We start from the raw sequence: 22,125 nt of genomic DNA on the forward strand, positions 1-22,125 counted from the left end.
CCACTGTGTGGTAGGTGACGCAGTGTGTTCCCATGAGCAGGTGATGAAAGGAGTAGTGAGACAAGGCACCAAAACTAGATGTGGGACCCACGATGGTGCGACACAGGAAGAGTTAGGGCGGGGCGGGGGGGGTACAAAAGATGGAAGTATGGATGGAAAGATGTAGGCTGAGATTGAGAGCAGAGGGTGAAAGTAAAAGAAATTTTTAAAACAACAACAAAAAACCCCAGGAAGCCATTTACGTTAGCCTGGATGGCCACGTGCTGGCATGTTTCACTAACTTTTGACTGTGCAGCCAGAAGCTGGCATCTGCATTTGTTTGAATGGGATTAACGCTGTGAAATTGCTCAAATTTGTCACTGTGGTTGGAGTATTGAGCATCACTTCTGCTATTTTGTCCTTGGTGAGGAAGTAACATGCCACGCAATGTCTTGCTAGTCAAACGCCTTACAGTAAATGAGCTTGGCAGCACAACACATTAACTGAGCTCGAAGTAGTTTAGCCGACGATTTAGATCGGTTATTCGATAGTGAAAAATTGGAACAGCAACATAATCGCACCAAAACTTATAGCCAGATTTACCACAATGACAGGAGAGAAATTACCATTAGAGCCACTGGAGTCAGCAGTTCACTCCATGAAGTTTCATCAACAAGGAAAAAAAGAAGATACAGAAAGTGTTATAGCCTGGCAGGTAAACACAGATCCAACTGTGTCCAGCCTCTGAGTGAGACTAAGAAGAACCATTACATGTAAATAACAGTGTATAGCTATGCACTTCAACTTCCCTTAAGTTTCCATGTATGGAGTAAAAAAAAAGAAAAAAAGGGAACAACACTGTGAAAAATACAGGACTCCTACTCTAGACGGAGGGAGAGGCAGCGGGCTCGGCAACCACCACCGACCTACCGCACAGAGTGTGAATCATTAAAGGCATGTGTTCCACATCAACTGCCGGGGCCTTTTCCCAACCCACTTATGAGACTGGATCTAAATTATGAAGGGAGGGAGGGCAGCAGAGGGGGAAGGGGAGGGGAGCTTCAGTATAGTTTTACATTGAGATGAAAACCCCAGTCCAAAATGGCTGCAACTATCCTCTGCCAAGTCACAGAGTAATGGCTTAACTGTGTGATTTCCACAAAATGTGATGAAGTTAACATGATGAAGGCAATAAACAAAAAACTGAACAGCTTCAATTTGTACCTTTTTTGTGTCTACCTTACAAAAGCTAAAAACACAACACACGGACGTCTTCTGTGGGTGTGCGTCTGTCCACAAAGCATATCTCTGTTGTGTGGGTATGCCATGACGGAAGTGATCTGCAGAGAGAGTCTGCATTTTTCTGGGTATTGGCTGGCATACTGGTACACACAGCATTCAGTTTGCTTTTGCTCAGAGGCTGGTATGAGGGCAGGTGCATGTCTGAGAGGAAGAGATTACCTTTCTCCCAAGGCCAGGAAGAGCCGGTTTAAAAACAGGACAGAATGGGACAAGACGGGACAGGACAGAGGAGTAAAACAAGTCTGTACAAACAGGACAAAACCAGACTGAGGAGGACAAACTGCGATCTTTGATTTGCTGAAAGATCGCAGTATTGCTGTTTTCATCATAGTGAAAATTCTTTCACTACGATGAAAAGAATTTGTCAAAACAGTATGAAATGACAGAAGGGATAAGAATAAACTAATAGCAGTATTCATTTAGCTGCCAGTCTAATACAAAGAACCAAAATGAATCTATATTCACACAGCAATGGTCTGTGCACTTCAAGCCAATATAGCGAATGATGAACGGCTGTTTGTGTTTGGTCTTTGTCACTTTAATATGACAGGGCAAATCTCCCCGCTGCCAACTCCAGCTCTGATGCAACAGTGCTCATCCTAATGCTAGCAGCGCGCAGGGCACAAGACACAGCACCCCCTCCAAACAGACGCACAGTGTGTGTGTGAGTCTGTGCAAGGGTGTGTGAAAATGATTGGAAAGACTTTAAAAAGTCAGCTGTCCACAAGCTTGAACTTTACCCAGCCAGCGAAATGCAGACCATGTGTCATGGGAAAAACAAATGACAACAGAGTCGACCTCTCCACGACATTAATATGGCAAAGAGCAACGCTTATATAGAGACATGCGTGCGAAAAAAATTGGTACACACAAAGTGTTAAATGTGGAAAACCAAAATTACCCGGAGTCAAAAGCAGTGACAAATTCGGGCTTACCCCAAAAACGTCAATCTCGCCGTCCTTGAATCGATTGTGGCTCCTAAGCTCTGAGAGAGAGAAAAAAAAAAAAAAAAAACAGAGAGAGAGAGAGAGATTTGAAATCAAGAGCTTTGTGGTCCTTTATCCACGTGCTGCAGACTCAGTGACTCCCTGGCTTTCTGGCGCAGAGCTGCTTTACTACATGAAAACTCTTACACACTTTTTCCCCCCTCTCGTTCTCCCTATGATCTCCCCACCCTTTTCCAATAGATTGTACTTTCTCACTTGCTGCATTTGTACCCCAGACATCATGTGAAAAGTGGAGTAAAACAGTGCTTTTGTGGTGTGTGAATTACCTAGGGCCTAGGCAGGCACAGTAGTGCTTATGGCCACAACTCAATTACAGCAATGTGAATCAGGTGGCGGCCTAGAAATCCCCTCAGCCTGATGCACAAATAGGGACACAGAGGCGCCTTCATTGCCAAGACAGAGACAAATCTGAAGTGGCGTGTCATCTTTTCATAGTAGAGCAGCTTAGCCGATGCTGTGCAGATGAATGGCTGCTACAGACAACGATCTAATGACTCTGGTTTTCAGCAAGTGTATGAATGCTTCCATTTTGTTTATGCAAACTGCTCAAATATTACAAGTGTTTACTAACAGGTCTAGTCACAGATCTACATTGAAAGAGTCACATGGTACTTAGGCTATCTGATAAATGGCACCTTTGTGCTGGAGAAAGCATGGAAAACGCTTTGTGGTATTGTTTTCAAACCAAAAACAACTAGCTGGAAATTACAGAATGGCGGTTAGTAAATGTTAAAAGGCACTTTCGTGGATGCAACGTAAATGCCAAACTACACAATCACGGTCAATCATATTTGAATAGAAAATTGGCTCACGTCAAAAGCAGTGAGCTTATCCTCTCTCTTTCTGAAGGGGGGGGGGGGGGTAGCAAATCCGGCTCCAATAAAATGTAGAACTGTGGACCAGGACAGGGTTTTCCAAAAGCAAGAGAAACCAATGACATTTAAAACTGTGGTCTGTTTGGGTATATTTCACTTCACTTGTCACAGTGAGAAAGCAAGTTCCTTACACTTAGTTAACAGCAAGCTGTGGCACAACAGAGCTTTTCTGACAGCCAGGCTAATAGTCGCTCTTTAGAAGGGTCAAGATACTGCTGGAGAAAAAAACTAAAGAAAACAGGGAAACACCATCCCTTGAGGAAGAAGTGGCCTTTTATTGGCAGCAAATGAATTTTGCAGTAATTTGTTATCACAAGCTACCAGGGACAGTGAAACAACAGAGCTTTAAATATAGAATTTTTAAAATTTATTTATTTATTTTTTTTACACAAATAAAGATTTGGGGTTATTATAAAGAATGGCTTCATTTGCATACAACTCAATTACAAATGGCTCTCAGAGACACCTTAATTTGGGGTTAATCAGGAAGCAAATTTACAAACTAACATCAAATGCTTGTCTACAATTTCTATGGTCAAAGAAATATTGCTCACATCCTTTTACTACACGCTCACCTTCCTCCTGCATGTGCACATGTCAAAGATGTGGCAAAGTGAAAGGACTACGAGCATTTCGAAGCCAGCTTCATTTTTAGATGTTTTTTCCTATGAACTTGTCTTTACCTTAGACTTTTTAGTTTTAACCAAATAATGTTTTAGCAGTGTAAAAAGCAATTAGCGAGCACAAAGGTGACATAACACAACAGATAAAGGCTCAACACTTACACTATTGATTGCTATCTTGTTTGTAGGCTGATATGACTACGCAGATATCACCCAAGTGTGATAAATCTGTACATCCCTACATGCAATACTTACACTTTCCAGAACTACAGGATATGGACACATATATCAAAATATGTTATTCATTTTGAGGTGGATTGTGAATAACAAAAAAGTAGTTTCATTACCCATTCCACCCTCTACCCATCAGTTGGTTTGTGCAGAAGCTCCTTGTGCCATTTCCTGTTTTGTTTTGTTTTTTTAAACACACCCTTACTTCCTGTTTATGAATATGAATGGTATCTAAATCATGTGTTCCTACTGGTCCTGTAGAGGAAGAGCAGCATAATTTCTAGAAAGATGAAACAAGGACAGAGTTTGTGTATGTGTGTGTGTCTGTCTGAGCCTCCAGCCTGCACTGATGAGAGTGGAGTGGACAGGATGAGCCCAAGGTAATCGCATCTTTATCCTTGCTGATGGGTGAAAGCAAGTCGCTGTAGACGCTCACCTTAAACACAAAGAAGAACATGGTGTCGTCACTGTTGACGCGTGGTTTCAAACCAAAGCTGATATCGCCACACATAGGAGGTCTTGAGTGCTCAGGAGCTCGCAAGGAGTCTAAAATAATAATTCAGTGGGATCACCCATCCTGAGTGTACAGCCCAGCATCTCAGCAACTGTAACTATGCTCAGGGTTGCTCAACCGTTCAAGGTTTAAAAAGGTTTGATGGGAAGCAGTCCAAGTCTCGAGTAAAATTATCATCGGCCCTTGGATGTTCACTTATTCACTGTGACAGCATCGCCCCTGCGTAGACTATCAGTACAAATAGAATCTCTGATTTTGAGTACGACCAGCAGTCTCCAAGCGTGTGCTTACTTGGGAATGACAGCCCTGCAGCGAGGGTCATGAGCTCACATTAAAACAGACACAATGTGTTGTTTTAACTTGCTTGGTCCTATAAAATTCCACCGGCTGGCTGCCTATGCACACACACACACACACACACACACCCCCTGTTCTTGAGGCTCTGACTCTGAGCGGTGGAAAGCCCCTTCAGTGACACATAGATCGCATAACCTCTGTTGACACAAGAGGACACAACTCCCAATGGAAAGATGCAGATTCACACACATACTGATTGCAGGCCAAGGCTCCAGACTGCTATTGTCCTTCAGAGCCATCCAAAGAAAACAATGAAGAGGGTCACGCAAGGCCCCCTGTGGAATGGTAAATAACCAGAGGGAGTGAGACCGAGAGGAAGAGAGGAAGAGACTGAGGAAGTGAGAGAGAGAGATTGAGACTAATCCAGTCTGACAGCGTTATATGGAACACCAAGTGCAAAATATGACCATCTGGGGACAGGTGAATTCCACTAACGTTCAATCATTCAGGAAGAATCTGACACTGCTTGAATGGAAAATATGTCAACTCCATGATGCAGAGAAGAAAAACACACATGAAGCAAGAATGCAAATCATTTCACCTCTATATGGGATTCAGATTTTCTGTAACACACTTTGAAAATGCAGCGCATTTCTTCAGTCGAGTTTCACATCAATATTTTACCAACTGTAGTGAAATAAAGGGAACCTAAATCTCACGCAGTGCAGGAAACACTCTTCTAATGAGCAAAATCAGTTTAGGTGAGTGCTGCCCAGGTCAAAGCCATGCACAGACAGAAAAAAAAGGAGGGATAAAGTCCAAACAATAACAAAGGCTGAGATTGTGGTGATGTTAACCATTCATTAGTGCTGAGTGACCCTTATTATAAAATCATCTTTGTTGTCATTATTCATCTGGCATAAAATGCTGGCCTGTTAATTCAGACTCAGGATGTTGACAATAGGCGGTCTACAAAGGGCTGAGAAGGCACAGTCTCCCTCCCGATTGGTCTTTCATATGCTAATGAGGGAACTGTTTGGGGTTTACTGGCCTGGTTGGAAATGATTTAGGGCGACACCGGTGCTCTGAGCCTTTATGTTAAGGTTGGCCGTAGGGGCTCATATATCACCCTGATCATTAATCAATTAGCGTCTCCTAGCCACCTGTCGGACACATCGGCACACAAAACATTCCTGCCCTTGGGCAGTTGCTAGACGATGATCAGCAGTAGCAGCAGCAGCGCCACTGCTACCTTCTAGCCCCTCGATAGCCCTCCCCACTCCACTTTATGGTAATACCCTGATGGATTACATAATCACACCCAAATACTGTCACCGACGTCAAGGGCTACTCTCCAAGAGCAGCAGATCTGAGTGGAAGCTGCCACAAACCTTTTACGGGTGCCCCCACCCCCTTACCTCCCAATTCAACACAACGCATTTGCTCTCCGCTGTCACAAACAAGAAAAGAGCGGGCAGAGAGGAATTGATGCAGACCTTGAAGGAGAATCAATAAGCTGACGCCTATTCAAAAGTGCTGAATGCACACCAATGCTGTGTCCTCCGTTGTTTTAAATGCAACTGCCTCCAGTGGGGTATTGATGGTTGCTTGGTATTGACGATGTGACACAATAGCCAAACAAGTGCGCGATGGAAAGGTTCAAACTAACAGGGCATTTGTGAAATAAGTCCAGAAAAGTACATTTGTTTGTAGATGAACTAACTGCTGCTGACTTGCAGGGTGACAACCAAGTGCTAAACAAATGCACGGCAGACTTCTAACTAACAGCGCACACTTTAATCGTACACAGCCTGGATCTAAGGGTCTGTTATGGAAAGAGAAGGTGAAAAAAGCTGTGCTGAATTTTTTATGGTCTGGGCTTTTTTCAAAACACCAACTGACTTTGTGATCTCATGGAGTCACTCGAGGCACAGTGTGGTGGGACTGAAATACTCCTCAAAGATTTCTGTTAACAGCTGCCCCTCTACTCAACTGCCACAAATTGAGTTTTTTGTTTTTGTAACTGGAGATTTGTATGTAAATTTCACCTCTTATGCAAAGAGCCCTCACTGCCACTAGACAATCCGTTTTCCACAGCCTTGCTTCCTCTGACAATAGACAATTCCCTCCCCTCCCAATTTTTTGCTCCACACTTTTTTTCTGTTATTTGGAACTAATTCTTAAAAGCAGCTGAAGAAATAAGTGGCACTAAAATTAGCACCTAATCCGCCAACCCTCAATGTGAGGACATGGAGAAAGCAGATTTGTCAAGCCTTGATTTAGCAGTATTCTTCCATTATAAAAGTAGCACTCTTCACGCAGCTTAGCAGGACGAAACGGCTCAATCAGTCTCATGTGGAACGTTTAAGCACGAAGGGGGGGAAAGGATGGTGCAATGGCCTATCTGTGAACCCAGAAAGCCTGGCGTCACAATGGTGCCGTTATTAAGCTGCACTCATTGTTATTCCTACCTGTGTTGCACTTTTCACCTTCTGAGGGTTACCCTTTGAAATAGACATTCGCCATCCACTTCCAAAGCTCCCCCAAAAAACAAGAGCTGTTTTACTGAGGGACCGCAAAAAATCTGGGCCACTATGTAGGATGTGCAATGCTGGAGTGGTCACTGGAGACAGAGCTTTTTTCTCCCTTTTTGTCTTTTTTAAAATCCAACCAGCTCAGGCAAGGAGCCAGCTCCCAACATTATCAGGTGGATTTTCAAAAGAACAAAAGCTCCTGTGCAATTCTTTACACTGCCAGTGGGGGGGGGGGGGGGGGGGGGGAAGCATGAAACAAACAGAAACCCCACGAGTATGTGTGCATGCACATAAGCCCATTGTCCTTGATATTTCAGTTGAATTGATTTCAGAAGATTATTTCAATGATAATCTCACACTTTCTTCCATTTGCTTATCTCTCCAGCTATGTCCCAAAAATGGCAGGGATTTAGGTGTGTGCGGGTCAAAACTAAAGCTGAGAACACTGGGAGTGGAGCTATCTGTTCAGGCTTTGCATATCTAATCATGAATGTATTTCAGAGGCCACAGGACAAATAATAGATATCTTTGGAAAGATAAATCAGGAGGAGGAAAACATCTCACACTTGACTGCAAACACGGAAAGTGAATAGCTGTGTTGCCTTGGTATCTGTATGGCGGTCAAGCAGTATTGGAGAGAAAAATGTTGCCTGAGCAGATAAAGGCTATCCACAGGGTTTCAGGGGCAGCTAGAAGACAGCGGGAAGGAGGAGGATGATGGGTGACAGGGCAAAGGCTTGACCTCATGGGGTCAATAGGTGATAAGTAACATTTATCATACTTACCCAAGCTGCTAAATGAAAAACCAGGCAGCTTCTCTTCTTCACATTTCAATGCCCTAACTCCAATGAAGCTCACACTACTGGCAACCAGATGCCCTGTGTTTATGACAGAGACAAATCCTGGAATCCCTAAGTGGAAAAACATGCCATGCTGGCACACAGTAGCGCCACTGAAACATTACATCACTCTGACGATTTAATGAGCACAGCCTGGATCAGATCAGAAGTTTAAATACCTGCCAAAGCTAATATAAAAGCTTGTATTTCACGCTTCATGAGAGAAGCTGAAAAACAAGCTTCATTTGATAGGACAACAATGGTTTCCACGATGAAGGGCTTGTGGTTGAGGGGGAAGCAAGGAGCGCTGTCTAAGTCCTGAACGCAGGGAATCCATGGAGCCACAACTCAACCACAATGACATTCACATGGAGAAAAATGACAAAGAAGCAATTGAGTGTTGGACTAGATTTGGCACAGACCTATCAGAAAGCACCCCACCCCCAGGGGGCTCCTCGACAGTGGCTCTCTGAAGGATCACGGCAGCTTGGTATTGTTTTGGTGCTCTGGACAAGTGGACAACAGTTGTAGTGGGTACCCTGGGCCATAGGCCAACCGAGAACGAAGACAACGTTGTGCAAATGGACAATTAGGGCACACTCACGCAACGGGCATTCATCAAGTGGAGATGACAGCTAATTTCAGGATTAAAACAAACATGGCCTTCTTGTTGGCCATTTCATAACTTGTGCATGGGCAGAGCATCTACAATGAGGCTACTGGAAGAGAAATGCACATTGAAAATACAAGTTAGGGATGGTGGTTCATTTTCATAGACCGCAACGCCAACGCACAGCAATTTTCATACGCTAACACAAACTACATCTTGTCAACTGCAACACTTTCTCCATCAAAGCTCTCGAGCGTTTCAACTTTAAAGTAAGGAGACATTTCCAGGATTTCTCCATCATCCGATCATTTTAACTTTGTAAAAATACATATTGTGACATACAAGCGTCTTTCTGCTGTTGCTGTTCTGCCAGTATCTCGCATGCTAGAAGATGTGGATCCATATTTTTAAACAGTGGTGTGTTGAGTGTGTGTGTGCCCTAAAGTGAGTGACAGATATCCCATCAGGCTCAGGGAGACATCCTTTTTGCTAGAGTGGGAAAAGCAAAAACGTGTCCTAACAAATGTTTTGTTCTTATCGCAAATTAGAAACAGGGATCCAAATCAATAGTCCTTTTTTCCCCCTCAGGTAACTGAAGAACTCACAAAAGACGCACAACAGAAACAAGAGTCAGCTGCAATCATTCATGCCTATCAGTTAATGTGACTGCATGCAGCTCAGGCTAGTGCTCTGTTTAAAGTGATGTCTAAATACTACAAGAGATTGCTGTTAGACAAAGCTGACGTTCAGGAGACCTTTGATTAATGCAAAAGAGTGCATGTCTACAAGGGATGAAGAGAAACCAAAACGATAATTACTGTTATCTTTATACAGGGTTCTTCCTCCAAAAGAGGAATTTTTAGTTCCTCCCAAAAAGGTTTTAGAGTCAGAGAGAGAGAAAAATGACCCCATTGTCATATACAATTTTCAACGAGGTTGACTTTGAAACTCCATTCTGAGTCTAACAAAAACTACACAACGTAAACCCATTTTTCACTTTTCCTAACACTTGCAGCAGTGCACACCCGTTTCTACTTTGTCAGCAATTGAGCTGCTGACCTGCCAACTGAAGACAAAATTATATATACATTCTACTGTCTCCACTATAATTTAGCAATTTCTTTAAACGGTTATGTTAATTAATCAAGTTAAACAGCCAAACGTTAAGTGTCAAAAACAGAGAAAAGTGAAAAGGCAGTCTTCTCACATGTGCAAAGGTGTGACAACGGGCAGAGTTCCAAGTGTTCTGCAAGTAGTTTTCTCATCATTTCTCACATTCTTGCTTTCCACCACTGTCCATATTCGCTGTTGAACTTTAACAGTCACTTCTGTGCCGACAGTGATGGTTTGACAGTGAACAGTTTGCGCTCTCCTTCTGACTCTTTTCCTCAAACTCACAGTCTGAGCGGTTTTATTTCTCCACAGCCAGCCTTTTACATATCAAGATAGGAAAAGCCACAGTGTTACTATTAATGATAACTTCAAGAGTCCCAGCAGGGTATACCAGTGAGCCATCATACACGATGTCATTACCCTGTAACTGGCAAATGCAAATGGGATGCAGATATTAAGTGTGTTTGTGTAAATGGCACATGATGAAATTTGTGTAAGACTTCCACATGAAAAGACAACTGCAATATCCCTTTTTATGAGGTCAAACAAAGCAATCTTTGAGTCAAGTCTAGCTCATGATTCGAGTCCTTGAGTGTGGCAACAATCATTTTGTTGACATCTGAAGCTAGTGTTTGCTGCAGGGGTCTTAGGTTAGCAGCTAGAAATACATAACATCACAAGGTATCAGCAGGAACCATTCAACACCAACGTCCCTGGGTTCTTTTGCAATTTTTCTTTCTCGACTCTGTGGATCCTTTTTATGTATTAACAACAGCATCCTGTTGTGCCTGGATTTGCCCCCACTCTTTTGGATTTTACATATTTGTCTCTTTGTGGAACATTTATCAATAAACAGACTTGTTGTTATTAAGAGGTGCCGCTTGGATGGGGGGAAAAACATAGTATTGCACTAGAAAGATTCACGGTTATCAGTGATGTAGTTAGGGCTGCTCGATTATGGCAAAAATGATAATCACGATTATTTTCACTGAAATTGAGATCACGATTATTTGACGATATTTATTTAACCCTTTAAGACCTACTATAGAACCAAGTCCACCAGAGCTTATATTATTTTTTTTACATGCTGTAGTGCCATTTGTGGGAGCATTTCAAGTTGCTATACAACTGTTATAGCCCATATTTTACTAATATGTATGCATTAAGTCCATAGTAACTACATTAATTGCAAAAAAGTGCAATAAACTACAAAAAAAATTGAAAATCGCTTTTGTTTTGTTTATGTCACGGGGTGGAAAGGGACAAGTTATTTAAGTTTTGCATGTTTTGTTGTTTTACCTTTTTAATATTTTAATATGAAGTGTATTTACTTAGTTTTTATATTGCATGTATTGGTCATGTTTTGTGCAGTGGTTATGTTGTTGCATGTTTTCGTTATACTGTCAAATTGTCCTGGAAAGACTCCGCCCCTACCTGATAGTAAACTGATCACACCTGCGAGAGATCCCAGAGAGGCCAATAAGAGGGCCTGGCAGACCATAGAGCAGCGGGGGAGAAAAAGCTTGAGAGAAGGCTTGAAAGGAGGAGAGACATGGCATGGTAACAGGTGTGGGCGACGGCCGCGCAGAGCGGCACAGAGGCCCGGCTATAGGCAGCTGGCTAAGGCGTGCGGCAAAGGAGAACGAGACCAGAGATCGCGGACGACCGCGCACTGGAGGGAGTGATCGGAGCTGAGCGGAGAGGTCTGTGCTGGTGTTGACGGGAGGTAGCTCCTCGCCGAGAGAGGCCCACGGCAGGGGATAGAGAGGCAGCGGGATGGCGCCTTATGTCCCCGGGACGGCGAGTCTATGGCTACGCGTGTGAAGCACAACACAGTGGTGGGCGGAGTTGGGAGCTCTGCCCATCTGGGGTAGGTCCCGATTCATCCCGTCTAAGACGAACCTCCAGTGGAATTTAAGAATGGTGACTGCCGCTGGCCCCCTCTCCTTTTTCTAGTTGGCATCAGAATGAAGAGGCCGACAGGACGGCGACAATCCTGTTGGTTTCTGCACCGTTTGGACTTTTATATCGTGGCGGATGCCACTGGACTGTTGATGTTGTGTTTTATTGCTTTTTATTATGTTACCCCTTGGCCAAGGTTGGTTTAATTCATTTTGCATTTTTAACTATTTAAATATAATAAATTATATTTTAATTATACAGTTTTTTAATCGTGTGCTTTCCCTTGGCGGCTCCACTGCTCTGTCCGTTTGGAGGAAGGTTTCCTTCCTTTAAAAAACGACACTGTGGAAATAAAATCAGCCTTCCGGCTCCGTTACATTTACATATATTTCTACTTGGAGAAATTTAAGAGGTTTATCCCTCAAAACTTTAAATACAAAAAAAGTTGCAAAAAATAGTTTACAACAACAGGAAATTTATTTTGAGTGTCTTCATAGTTTTATTTTGGAGATACAGCAATTTTTATATACTGCAGGAAAAACAAAAAACAATCCTATGATGCAAATTTGCAAAGAAAACAGCAGGTGCATCATTTCACTGTGGGAAGTGTTACGAACAGCTGATAGGAACGGCGAAGCGTGTTTCTGGAATATTATGTTTTTGTTCCTGCAAGCGCTTTTTATGCAATTTTTGCAAAGCTATATGTGGAACGAAACCGTGACCGAGGACAAGCTGATGGCATCAGATGTAAGTACAACTCCTCCGGTTTCATATGCAAAACAAATTATTGCGCTAGCTTACACGGTTCAGATTCTACAGGGATTTAAAAATAGTTACGCAAAACGGAGCGTGCTGCTCTGACCGGCTTTAAAGGGTTAACAATGACTTTAAAAAAATAATATAAAATAGTGTGCAACACCACTGAAGTTTTTTTTTTAAACTCTCTTTTCAACCAACAGCAGTCACTCTCCTCTCCAAATAACTTCTGCTTAGCTTTCCGAGCTTCCCTCGGGTCCTCTTAATCAGCGGTCTCCAACCTTTTTTGCGCCACGGACGGTTTATGCCCGACAATATTTTCACGGACCGGCCTTTAAGGTGTCGCGGATAAATGAGGGAGGGGCTAATAATCGGCTCAGTCATTTTTAATGATCGTTGAAAGCCCAGATCGTAATCGTGATTAAAATTCGATTAATTGAGCAGCCCTAGATGTAGTAATGCTTTAATTTACAAATAACCTAATCCAGGAATAAAACACACAACTCAAAAAATAGTTTGTGAGTGTATCAAACCTAAAGCATTCTAAGTTTGTTGCAGAGTTATCTGTGGGATGAAGAATGAGGCCATTTTTTAAAATATGCTAAATCTCACCAATCCATTGCCCTCCTTAATTTTCTAAAGCAGGGGTGGGACTGTTGTGGAGGGCCACAACAATAATTTTACAAGCAGAATTAAATCCAGCTTATTTGTGCAGCAGTCCACAACAGTCCCAGTTTCTCACATGACCCTCTTGGGGAAACTAATTGCCCACCTCTGCTCTAAACACCACAGGGCACTGCAGTAAAGTGTCTTCATAATGTAGTGCTTTACACAATCACGATGCAAACGAAAGCCCGGTGGTTTGATTCCGGGAGGGGACATAAATCCCTCTGGGGTTGCGTCAGGAAGGGCATCTGGCGTAAAAATGTGCCAAATCAAACATGCGGAGCGCCCCGCTGTGGCGATCCCTCGTGAATAAGGGAACAGCCAAAAGTAGCTTTCTTTATCAGGGCGTTGCAGTGAGTGAACCAAAGGAGTGTTACCAAATAAAGCGTGAAGTATTAACAAAAGCCCCTTTTGGATATCAGCTAGAATTACAGCCTCACACTTGAATGCCTCTGGCAACCAAGTCAAGCTGCAGTTTAGAATCATCCCTGCTTCTGTTATAAGGGCACCGAATAACATTTAATGAACATTTGGTTATAAAACGTCATCGGTCCCTCCGTTTCCTCTGGGCATTTGAGTGATTTACTAGTTACTACTAAGCACATGACTTAGAAAATTGTGAAAAACATTTGAGGTCACAGTGAACTTGAACTTTGACCACCAAACACTAATCAGTTTATTCTTGAGACCAAGTAGATGTTTACGCCAGATTTAATTGCAATTATTGAAATGACAAGAATGACAGGGATGGGATGGGAGGTCAGAGCGACTTTCCCTTTAAAAAAATAAAAATCAAACAGAGTTTTTGTGCTAAATTTGAAGAAATTCCCTCAAGATTCTCATAAGATCTTACAAGCACAAGAATGTAACTAGTGGGCGATGAGTAAATATACTCTCACCATAACAAAAGAGTGTTTGAACGTGGAAAGCACCTCTAAAAAGGTCAACAGTTGGCTAAAACCTGCACTCAAACCTCAGTATGTCTACATCCTGTTCAGACCTCCATGCCACAAGAAGCATGCATGTCACAATGCAAAGCAAAGGCACCAAACTATAAAGTTCGGGTCCAAACAGATGTGGATGAATTCAATGATAAAAGTCAGCGTATGAATTGGCAACAAAATTGAGCAGGCAGTGACAGATTACGAATACGTACAAATGTGAGGTTCTGTGGATATCACTCTGAAACATGAAGAAGAGTGATGCAGAGAAGCCTGCTGGAACAGAGTCAACACACTTTACACGCACAAGGCCTGGAAACAACACGCTTGGGGCTTCCACCTTCATTGAGATGAAAATGGACCTCCTCGAGAGGAAATAAAGCCATTTTTAACTCCCCCCCCCTTGCTTCGAGTCAGCCTCCCATAATATGCCCAGTCAATGGACTGTGGGTCTATTCAACTGCAGGCAGCCCACAGCACAGCCATAAATAATGTAGGGCAGCTCACATGAAACCCTAATCACCATTGTGCTGTCACCCAACAGAGAAGATTGCTTGTTTAATTTACTGCACCGCATCTGTCTCAGTTCTGCCCAATTTAGTTTCAGAGTTTCAGCGGGCAAGTACTCCAAATATTTATCAATATGCTTTTCACACAATGCCAAATCAATAAAAAACAAACAAATAAATAAATAAATAGTAATGTGTAATTACGTCCGGCTGTGTTTGTCAAAATTCTTTTGGTGGGGTGGGGGGGTGTTTGTTTGTGCTTTTTGGGGTGATGATGTGCGTTTTTGTCCTGAACAACAAACCAAAAAAAACCCAAAACTGCATCTTGTGTAACAACAAAGGCTGGCTGAGAAAAAGCCATCAACACTCAATAACCAGAGCTCATTACTGGCAATATACAACATACTTCATTACATTACTATTCCATTAGCATGCTCCCATTTGCATATTCCAGTCACCTCCTTACCGAGGCAGTTGATCATAAATGGCAGCCATATGCTGTGTGGTGCGCCATATTACAGAATTATTACTGCGACACAAAAAGAAAAAAAAAAAAAGTGAATTATGTTGACATGAAATGAAGTACAAAACCAATCAAAAGGATCCGCCGTTAACGATAGCGTCTCGCAGTCTCATTGGCTGAAAGTGTATCATTTCAGGCCACAGGTTATGGTGCCTCGGTAAAAAAAGAAAAAGAAATCTGCAAACCTGACAGCCTAGTTTAACAGACAGGGTGCATTTCTGCTACACCTCCTTTAGTTGTACTGTACATCAAGTTTGTTCATGTCTAAACTGCCAAAATAAACATTGTTTTGCTGTTTTTATTGGAAAAATTGATTGGGGCACAACAAAGCTACAGAAAAGTAAATGTAATTGGTTTTAAAAATTCTTTTCTACATTCTTTTTGGGTATTTCTGGCTTTCCATCACCTTCTCCAGCTGCAAACGCAGAAATCCTGTCATCTAATGGGCTCTGTGCTGCAACGTTCCAGCACGACGATGATTTGGTGTGATGGCTCTTCATCGGGGCTGGCTGCATTGAGATGACAGACCAGGGAGACAGAACAAGTAGCAGCGGCTCACTAGCTTCACAGACTCGTTGGGCACAAGCCAAGACAGCAGAGCAGTACGATAACGATGCTATGTGCCGAGCCACTTACAGGAGCTGCCTATTCGTGCTAGCAGCAGCGAGCGCGGTATCATCTTGTTCAGGACCATTATCTCACCACCGCTCTGTTCTCCTCACACTGATAAATGTGGCCTATAGCAACTTGAGCTAATGTGCAAGCAGCTGCAACCACGGCATCTGGGTAATACACTGTTGACGGCCACATACGCCCACACAGGAGGCACAATAGAGAGGATTTGTTCCACTAAAATCAGTGTGAAGATGCCTTGGTTTGTGCAGTGGTTTAACATTAGCCAATGCTACTTCTCGGGAAGGACGCGGGAGCTGTCAACCGCCTCACTTAGAGAGACGTTTGTTTGTTTGTTTTTTTTAAATGGGGAGCAGACCAGCCAAACGTTATCCTCCAAGTAAGAACTAAAATATCAGTGTAACAAATCAAGGCAGAAGATGAGACTAAATCTGCATTTTCTCTTACACACCTTTTTGGAAATATTTAACTAACAAATACATTCAAATTACATCGGTGTCAGCAAAGTGGACATGAAAACTGAATGCTATGACTGACTGCACATTCACACTTGGCACAGAGAAATACGCATATTATCAAGAAGCACTTAAGGACAGATTGGTCGGTCAGACATCTGTGTAAGTGACACTGGCTATCTAGCTAGCTGTCTGACTCATGACAGCAGAAGGTTAACTTGGCAGCTCAGCTGTACAGCGTAGCTCTAAAAGGAATATTAACAGCATGTCCCTCAGTGCTGACGGAGAGAGAAAGAAAAAGCAGAGAAAAAGGAGAGATGGAGAAAACGCAAGGAGCAAAAGGGGTGGGTGTGCAAATCCAATTTCCAGTGACGGTGCGTTCAGGATCACCGTTTCGCTAAAAGAACATATCATCTGTCAAAGTTAATGGCAGTGTCCTCGGGAAAATGAAGGAAAATAGAATGAAGACCGTTCATTAAGAAGGTGGGGGACGGGGGTGTGTCGAAGCCATCGGTCTGCTCCGCCGTCTCCGCGGGAAAATAAATATATACCCGAGCTATTATTTGTGCATTTAGAAGGTGGCAGTGCAGTCGCAATCAAGAGCCAGTTCACATGCAGAGGTAATATTAGTGCAGGAGCAGTCTGCGGGCTCAAACACCGAGCTATCGCTGGGAATGAAGAGGTCGCCCGGGCTGCCTGGGAGGACGGTTGGCAGGCTAGCTAACAGGCCCAGCCAGGCTGTCTCTCACTCAGAACTGTGGATGTACTCAGTGGAAGCAATTGATACCATTGTTTTATGGAGAGGAGGGTGGAGGGGGATTAAGAAGCAACAATAGGTCTCTTTCACTGGAAATGTCAGCCGTCACGCTGGGGGACTGTCCGACTGGGCAGAGACACTTCTGCAAAAAGCCAAGGTACAAAATGAGTGTGGAAAATAGTATGAAATTTTGTGACAAGTGCAATGAAACACTGCGACACAGGCCAGAAACATCCACATGCCAGCTGGTAGAAATGCAATCTCAAACATGCAAAATAAGCTGTGGGAAACTTTACAACAAAGATCAGTCAAGCCATGTCAACCATAAATACAACCCCCTCAGTGTAGTATTATTTTATGTGATCTTGAAGTGGGGAAGGGGATCAGCGCTTCAATTCTGCAGTAAAACATCAATGGTTTCAAGGTCTATCAAAACAATGTGCAGCTCGAAACAGATTCTAAATCAATAACCTGGATAATAGGTTATATGGGTCTTTAGCTCAGCCTCATTAGGAAAAAAAGGAGACAATCGTGGCCTCATTCTTCAGGCAAATTAACATAGCGAGGAACCTAAAATAACAACCGATGATCCATTCTGGGACGTTTTATTAAGAGACTATACAACAGAGAGACACAAAGTTCTTTCTCTGAGTGCTTTGATAACCCAGCTGGCCTTGGACCTCTTTGAAAATGTTGCTCCGAAGGGTTGAGGTGAATATAAAGAACAAATGGAAGCGAGGCAGCCTGCCGCTTTAAGACTGAGATGATACCAAGTTATTCTACCACTCTGACCTAATTGCTCTCTTGCTCTCCCAACATGAACACTGGGAGCTGTGCACTCTGACACGTAAAGATTATTTAATACCATCAAAGCCATTAAAAAAAGGAATAAAAGGAAGGCAGCATAAAAAGGAAGGGGGAGTTAACCCTCACGTGACTGGCAGCACCAGGCACGCTAGTTTGCTATGTGGAGAGCTACAGAATTGGAATCAGTATGCAAAAGCAGGCCTGTCTAACTGCCGCCGGCCAACATGAGCGGAGCTCCCACATCACAGCGGCTCCACTCCCCCTCCAAAAAAAAAAAAAAAAAAAATCCCACTCGGCTTCAGCTACACTCTCCTCCCACCCTTCTTCTCTCCTGCTTTTCCCACACTCGCCCCAGTCCCAAAGGCAACGACTACGTCATTGGGCACCACAGAAAAACCACAGTAATATCCTAATTTATTTCTACTTATTCTGACAGACCGTGGGCCCGTTTCATTTGGGTCAAGGCTGGTTTTATTAGTGTAAAGCCACACTGTGCGGTTCCACTGGACTCCATTTGTAGAAGCATGTTTGCTGCTTACTACTCTTTACGGCAGCATCAGTAGTCAAACACCTGTGCACACCAAATAGATTCTAAGAAATAAAAGACAAAAAAAGAAACAAACCCCAATCTTCACATCAGTTTTTCCTATTTACAGCAAGTCGAACTCTTATTTCTGCTGTGTGGTTTTCACTAACAAAACATCTAGCAATCAAAATCTGACAGGGCGTTGGTGCGACTGGGGTAGAGGTGTTTACCATTCAAAAAGCACTGGGTGACACCTCTAGTTGCAGTGAACTTGGTTCATCTGTCAGCACATGCTGACTTCGTACTGTACAGTCATAACCTCGTGAGTCAGCCTGGCACATCATCGACAGGGTAGCAGGCTACTGTGGCCAGCAAGACTACTACAATCAAAGCACCTGGCAGACGCCATCCTTATAACGGTAAAAGAAGAAAAGAAAAACATACTTAAGTCCAAAAGGAGGTCACTAAAAATGCATTAATTCAATACACAAGCCTTATTATAGTGATATAATATTACACCACATATACATATTAGTATATAAATGTGTGAATTGTGCAAAAAAAAAAAAGAAAACCCCAAAAACTAAAACAAACCTTCAAATAAATTCCTCTCATCAAGAACAATCCAAACAACCGTTAATAACTCACCACGTATCATCTGCTGAATTCACTAGTTCCATGTATGATGAGAAAAACTGTCATCACATGTAACCAAACTCATAGAGCAAGGAGCTACTGACTCACCACTGCCATGCCAAACCAACAACAACAAAAAGAGAGAGAGAGAGACAAAAAAACCCTTTCTAGTGTTTGAGTTGAGTCTACAAACTATAGAGGAAGCAGAGGGACACGCCGAGGGCGTGGGGGAGGTGAGGTGGCAAACTGAGTGTGCCACTGCCTCTGCTGACATGATGATACATTTAGGGCACACGAGGCCTTTGACTGGCACGGTTCACACGAGAAGAGTCGCTGCTTTCCGCCAACACTTGTCACAGAAGTTCTGACTGCATCACAGAAACCACTCCTGTCACTTTTTTTACTAACAAATGCGACAGTGGGCAGTATGACTAGGTCTTTAGATCTTTAATAGACCTTCTGAGAACAAAAAAAAAAAAAAAAACCCAAAAAAAAAAACAACCTTTAAAATCTTACTAGCATGAAAATGGCGTGTGACTGCAGGAAACCCTTTCTCTGAACCTCGCTCAATTAAAACACTACTATGAGATCTGCTCGCGAGTGCCAGTATCATGCCTTTCATATAACCCCGCAGCTTATCGGGAACTGTATTTTTAGAACACAATGATGAGCATGCGTGACATCAGATCAGGTACCACAAGATGGCTAGACAGCAAACACAACAATTTTATGCAAAATGTCTGAAGGTTATTATCAAAAATTTTCATCAGAGTGACAGCTTACTGGGTAGGAAAGAATAATCTTGTATTCAGGCCAAGCCTTGCCAAACCGTGGTGAGGGCACAGCATTTAACTGTGAATCACACCAAGACAGGAGGTGACAGGGTGGGAAAACCCTCAAACACCCCAGATTTCCCAGTGAGTGACTCTTACCCTAATGCATCTTGCTCTGAATGTCACAGGAAAGGTCGGGTATCTTTTTTCCTTTCAGTGCCACCCTGCGATCGCTTCCCCCTGAAAACAATCAGTCTGCCCTGCTCTGCAGCCAGCAGAGAAGATCTAGAGAGTCATAGCTTAAATAAATAAATCACTCAACAAATCCTACACAGGAAATGAGGGTTCATTCAAACACAGGGAAACATCTCTACAAAGTACCGCTATCAACAGAGGGTACAGAACACTGTAATCTGTGGTTTATAAGACAACATTTTACAAGACAACACTGCAGGATTTTGATGCTGCAGGGTATACTTAAAGACTCCTGACATTTAATTTGAGGTGATGCAGACGCCTTAAATCGCCACATTATCTTGACAGCAGATAATCGAGAGTGTTAACAAATTGGGGGAGATATCTGTCAGTTTGCCAATGTACCTTAAGGCTATAAAGAAAAGCAACAGAAAAAAAGCATGTGGCTGTTTTTGTTACAGTACTTTTTTCCCCCCTTCTCGGGTCAGCAGGTATGCAGCTCAGTTTCAGAGCACCTTGAAAGTATTGCAAGCAGTGGCTGGTGCCTCTAGTCTGCACACCGAGGAAGTGGCTCGGTATTAATTATGCACTGGAGCAAAGTTTACCTCCAGCCTGAAGTAGCCCACAGCCAAACAATGGTGAGCGAAATGTGCATAACGCACCATGTGAAATGAAATACTATCTCCCCACATTCCGCTGTCCCGACGCTGCCAAAAACACTAGCTTTTCTCTGAGAGGGTAACAGAGACATCCAGACACACATTACAGGGTTTTCCCCTCCTCCTCTTTTAATCCGTAAATCCCCACTTTCTCAACAGCCAAGCTAGGTGGACACCGAAACGGCTCTGCTAATTAAGTAAAGGAAGCTGTCAGCACTTAAATGTGACCCGGTGTCTTTCCAACCTCCACCTAGGCAAAGACGCGTTAGCTCTGACATGCTAGCCGACCTAAGAAGCGTCGGATTCGCACACTATAACGTCGCTCGGTTAAACACACCTATGGTTTATTTTTTATTTTTTTTGCTTAATTGGCCATGAGAACGCCAACTTGACAGGGAGTTTTATGGTCAGGCTGTCCAGTACGCTTCTGACAATGAACGGCGTTAAAACAAACAAACAAACAAAAAACTGTCACACCCGTGCATTTAATGACCGTGCCGACTCGTGACGCGTTCAAAGTCCTCCAGGTGTAAAGCGGACAGGTTACTACGGTGCCTGGCTAACCCCCCGAAGGAGACCCGAGAGCTGGACACATGCTGTCAAATGTTGTCTAGCTGTCAATGACAAGTGTATGGTAATACCTGGGACCTGTTGACTCCTCCTCCTGCCGCTGCTGCTCGCCTCGGACTGCTGCTGGAAGTTCAGTCGCGCCGCTGTATTTCTAACGCGGGTTGTACTCTCTTTTTTCTTTTCTTTTCTTTTTTTTTGAAAGTTTTCCGCCGACTTCTCAAAATCTCCAAAAAACGGTGGCCCTCACGAGCGCTGAGTGAGTTAACCCCCACCGGGCAAACAGCGGGTAAGAAGTCGGCGAGTGGCGTTCAGAGAGCAAGCAAGTTCGAAACGACGTTCGCAGAAGCAACCATGGCAGTCACGTTCTCTGGCTGTGAAATCCAACACCAGCCCTGACCCCGCCCCCTTTCTCTTATGGGGCCTGTCATCGAAAAAGTGGATGTCCTGTTTCTCTCCAGATGTGCTCCGCGCGCTGCTGCAACCAAGCGAGGCAACAAGAAGGAGCACTCACTTTGTTTTGGTTGCATTTTTAATGCGTTTCTTGCAGCTCGTTTATGCTCCGTTAAAAATAAATAAAAACACAGTTTTCTATCATTCTCTGTATCTAAACAATGAAACCAAGCACACAGTACAGACATGAATTTTTATTATATTTTATTTACTTTTTTTTTTGACAAAACAGCTTCAACTTAAAATGATTTCGACACTTTAAAAAATTCCATATCATCGCGGTGGGACGGGAAAGCTGTGCAGTCTTTCTGATTTTTGTTCAAATATGTATTATCAGCATAAAATTTTAAACGATCCCGCCGCCGTTGCGTGACTATGTCTCGGTGTCATGCTGAGAACACCATTAAAGCCTCTAAAATATCTTCCATCGCAGGTTGTGCTGT

At 43.2% G+C, this 22,125-nt stretch overlaps 1 protein-coding gene across 1 annotated transcript in view; it reads right to left on the reverse strand.

Annotated features, from left to right (window-relative positions):
* The window catches only part of raraa (retinoic acid receptor, alpha a), a 140,907-nt gene extending 119,288 nt beyond the window's left edge, over nucleotides 1-21,619 (reverse strand). The window contains exon 1 of the mRNA XM_086303188.1: nucleotides 21,304-21,619. The gene's annotated coding sequence lies outside the window, so the exon portion shown is untranslated. The remainder of the gene's footprint in view (nucleotides 1-21,303) is intronic.
* Between the last annotated feature and the right edge of the window lie 506 nt (nucleotides 21,620-22,125).

Source organism: Aulonocara sp. 'chitande type north' Nkhata Bay, linkage group LG8 (assembly GCF_057382095.1).
Source record: "Aulonocara sp. 'chitande type north' Nkhata Bay isolate Kocher_YH1m ecotype deep benthic linkage group LG8, A_spYH_male_GT1.1, whole genome shotgun sequence".
In the NCBI taxonomy this organism is placed as follows: domain Eukaryota; kingdom Metazoa; phylum Chordata; class Actinopteri; order Cichliformes; family Cichlidae; genus Aulonocara; species Aulonocara sp. 'chitande type north' Nkhata Bay.